Source organism: Alexandromys fortis, unplaced genomic scaffold, assembly GCF_014885135.2.
Source record: "Alexandromys fortis isolate MF-2015 unplaced genomic scaffold, M_Fortis_MF-2015_v1.1 scaffold_1420, whole genome shotgun sequence".
In the NCBI taxonomy this organism is placed as follows: Eukaryota; Metazoa; Chordata; class Mammalia; order Rodentia; family Cricetidae; genus Alexandromys; species Alexandromys fortis.
Genome location: NW_026069284.1, coordinates 3,710 through 8,184, shown reverse-complemented (window position 1 = coordinate 8,184; position 4,475 = coordinate 3,710). Strand labels below are relative to the sequence as shown.

The window sequence follows — 4,475 nt, the reverse complement described above, 5'->3', positions numbered from 1 at the left end:
ACAATAGAAGGCAAAGATAAGTAGATTCCTAGAGTTTGCCAGACAATCACATAAACCTAATGAAAAAGTTCCATTCTAATGACAAATCCTGTCTCAAAAAGCAAAGTGGAAGCCAAGCAAAGCAGTGTGCACGGCTATAATCTTATGCTACAAGGGCATAGAGACAGGATTACTGGGGCTTGCTGGCCACTAGTCTAGCTTCAGATTCAGTAAGAGCCTGTCTCAAGGGGTTAAGGCAGACAGTAAGCATAGATTATGTCCTCTTCTCACCCCCACCCCCTGGTCCATGAGCAACTGCACACCCCAAACCCCCCAACAAGAGATAAACACACGATACCTGGAAGGGTCTCAGAGAGTGAAGATTTACTAGGACTCAGGATTGCAAATGATACATGAGCTGGTTCTATGTTTTCCTAAGCAAAGGGAAAAAAAAGTACAAATTAAGATACCCTAAGTTCAGTGAATATGTAAATGATATATCCCAAAGGAAAAAACAAGGCTTTATTTTGGGAGGAGGAATTGCAAGCACAAATAAAAAGAAAAATCAGTAGAAAATGAAAAGGTCTAAGCAAAACAAAGATAACCTTAGAACACTGGTTATCTTCATAATGCTAACAAATTTTCCAACTGCAACCACCCAAAATAAGGTCATATTAATCAATGACAAACTAAATTTTAATTTATTTAAAATCTCACTGTTTAACGTCTACAAAGCAAATTAAAGAAAATCAGTAAGAAACATCATCTTGAATTACATTATTTTTTCAACAAAATTCACGATAAGATGGCAGAATAAAGATTTCAAATCTTTTCACATAATTCCCAGTAAGACAGCAATTATTGTTCATTCATAGATAAAAATGGCAATCTGAATTCCCTTCTCACCAGTTTGCCCACACTTTTGATATTTAATCAGAAATGCTAAATTTCACAAAATGCCTTTTCTGCATGGACTTAGATGGCCACACAGCATTCTGTCCTATTTGGAAGAGTGTGTATGTAACCAATATTGTTGTTTGCTTAAATATGTTGTAGACTTCCTTAGCAAAACTATTATTCTGTGGGGAAGTTTCAGTGACAATTTAAATTTTTTTAACATGGGTTTACTGAAACAATGTATTCTTTGACTGAAGGCTGATGCATTTCAAAGATTGCATCTGATTTATCTGAGCTACTAAAATGACAACATGAAGTTGTTAACCCCTGCTGTCCTTGAAAACTTGTTAGGATACAGTAATGTCACTCTCTAGGTTTTGACACTGGCAACCCCCCCCCCCCCCCCCCCCCGCCACCGAAATAATCTAAGATTACTAAAATGTGTTTATCACTGTTTTAAAATACATTATTTTAATTCTAAGGTGGCTATTTCTTTGGTATTTTAATGCCTCTCAAACATCTGAGTATCTTTTCTTGATACAAAAAAGGTATCTTATAATCAATAGTACTTAGGTCCCATGAAAGTAGTGTCTTTAATTAGGAAAAGTCATTTTAAAAATGTACATAAGAGATTGAGCCAGGCAGTGATGGGGCACGCCTTTAATTCCAGCACTTGGGAGGCAGAGGCAGGCGGATCTCTGTGAGTTTCAGATTAGCCTAGTCTACAGAGCCTGTTCCAGGACAGCCAGGGCTACACAGACAAACCCTAGTCTTGAAAAAAACAAAAACAAAAACAAAAACAAAAACAAAAAAACAAGAGAGATTGAAATGTGGCAAGTCATTTGGTCTACCTCAATTTCAAAAAATCACAATTTTCACATAAAAAAAAAAAAGTGAGGCCTCATGGAAATAAAAGCAAGCTTTTTTCTATGCTTTCCCCACTTACAAGATTCTCCTCATTGTCATCAAAATTTGGCTGAAGTAACGGCTCATGAACAGGAGACTGCAGGGGACTGGCAGCATTTATGTTCCTTTGACAGACAGGTGTTCCTCCTTTACACAATGGAGTATTGGCTGGTAAAGATTCATCAAACACTTCAGGGCTTAAGTCCTCTCCAAAAGTAACTCTTTTCCTCTTCTTCAGATTCACAAAGTCTGGTGTTTTACAGTTTTCCCTACCTATAGACAATAAATGAGAATACATTAAAATTAAGTTGTTTTCTTATCTAAAACACATACACTAAAATGTTTGAATATGGTATATTTAGCTGCTATTTGTGTAAAAAAATTTATAGAGAAAATACAAATAGAAGAAAACCATACTTTCACCTAAAATAGTACTGATTTTAAAATAAATTACATATAATTACTTAAAGTGTTGATAAAATTGGAACTCTGAAGTTCTTTACTAGTTGTACCATTAAGTAAAAATTGGTAGGCAAAAGCGATGCTGAGGCCTGATCGCAGGACTTCAATCATGTCAGGGAGATGATCTTCCACTGAGCCACACCCTCAGCCCAAGACCAATGATGAAGTCCAGAAAAGACACTTTTCCCTCCCCACTGCTCTCCATTCCCAGGTAATTTCAGAAGCAGGAAAGCATGAGTAGATTGTCAAAATATCTAATAAACTGCATCAAGTTCTAGAAGGAAAATGATATCCTTAGGCTTAAAAATAAATATGGATAACACACCTGCTCTTTGTTCTTTGCAACAGTTCGAAGGGTCTGGGATTAGATGAGCCCCGTCATCACAAAGGTTGTATTCCTAATCGAAATAAATACCAATCAAAGGTTTTACTCCTTTCATAACATACAAAGTCATTAGAAAGAGACTAGAAAATTGTTTTGTTGAGTACATTTATTTTCTTAACTGCTTTGGCTTAAAACACCATACTGAAAATGCCCAAGAAAAATCTAGGTTTTCTTATCTTTTAATATTTATTTTTATTTTAAGTGTATGAGTGTTTTCCACACATGTACATATGTGTACCACATGTCAGGTGTCTGTGGAGGCCAGAAGAGGCCACTGGATCCCCTGGGGCTGGCATTAGGCAGTTGTCAGTTGCCAAATGGGTGTCAAGAACTGGACCTGGGTCCTCTGTAAGAGGAGGAAGTGCTCTTAACTGTTGAGTCATATCTCAGTCCTTGGCTTCTGTGTTTTAATAAACAGTATTATAGGCCCAAATTAGAGAACAGAAATCCCTAAGTATGTGTTAAAAATCATCCCTTTTTGATCTAGCAAGCTAAGAAAGGTGTGAGTGGGGGAACTTTCGGTATATTATACCAGCTGTCAGCTCAGGCAGATTTTACAACGGTTTGAGCATGAGACCTGCGCTAAAATGACAGGTGAGGTAAATGATATTAAAAGGGAGCTTTGTTGTAAGCATGGGAACAGCACTTTTAATAATGTAATTTCTTGAATATCCATATTTTTGAAGATGAAATAAGAAAGAAGTTTCTGTCTGTGTTTATCCAAAAGATTATAGAGGGCACACTATAAAGGAAGGGATGTCATAAATCCACAGACAGAACAAGCCTTGCAGAAGAGAGCCAGGCCTGCAGGCAGGATCAAAGTCCTGGTTAATCATCACTTACATTTCAACCTCACCTAGAACCCTTCCTAGTTTGAGGTTTTGAGTCCTATCACCACCAAGATCAGTATCTGCTTTAAGAATAGTTTTCTGCCCCAAACAAGACTCCTAATCAGCACCATCCCGAGTTAGTACTTTCTCCTGACCAGGGAAGGGGCTGTTGTGTATACATGTATACATGCCCCCCCCCCCCCCCCCCCCCCGGCCGCTGACAGAACTGCTCAGTACATGCTACTGCTCTTAGGTTACTGTGCTCAGAGAAACACAGCCAACTGAAGAGGTGGTAAGCCCACATGTTTGGCATGCCTAGGTTACAGACTGAGACATTCGCCATGAACTAATTTGGCAATGCAATTAGTTATAATTTGGATAAATTTTTATACTTATCCAGTCTATCAACATTACATTCTGATTACCAACGTAATATTAATTTAAAATAGAACAATCTCAGACTAGTATTGTGAGCTAAAACGAAAAGGAAAACCAAGTGAGAACAATGCACTTCACTCAATAGCAGTGAACTTCAGTTATTGGTCTGACACAAAAGAACTTGGCACTCCTTTGCCTTAGGAAGAGCAACTTTTACCTTTATGTTCTCTGCAAACAGCCTGCCAGGCTTTTTCAACACAGACCGAAGCACAAAGGTCTTAGTGGTAGGGCCGCTGCCCCTACACACAAGAGTTCCTGGTGACCTGATGGCAGGGGCTGTGTCTGAGTTGACTTGTGGGGCAGGTGTGTCAACTGGAACAGCAACAACCGACTGTGTGCCCTCTCCACAGTCAGCAACTCCAAGTCCTTCAACGAGAAAGAGAGTGGGATCGTCAAGGCATGAGATACTCACCACACTTGCACAGGCTCTAACACGATATTTAGGAACTCGGTAGCAAAGTGCTCAGGAGATGGAGGCAGGAGGATGGACAATTTAAGGCAGTCAAGGCTACACAGTGCTAGTGGTATAGTTCAGTGGCAGAGTGTTTACTTAGCATACACTAAATTAAATCCCGACA

General features: G+C 38.8%; 1 long non-coding RNA gene across 1 annotated transcript; it reads right to left on the bottom strand.

The window, feature by feature from the left end:
* Positions 1-336: 336 nt before the first annotated feature.
* Positions 337-4,258, bottom strand: LOC126496157 (uncharacterized). The gene is made up of 4 exons (XR_007590294.1): positions 4,055-4,258; positions 2,570-2,642; positions 1,823-2,055; positions 337-413 (listed from the first exon to the last, which is right to left on the bottom strand). It is a non-coding gene; the product is annotated as an uncharacterized lncRNA (long non-coding RNA).
* Positions 4,259-4,475: the final 217 nt, after the last annotated feature.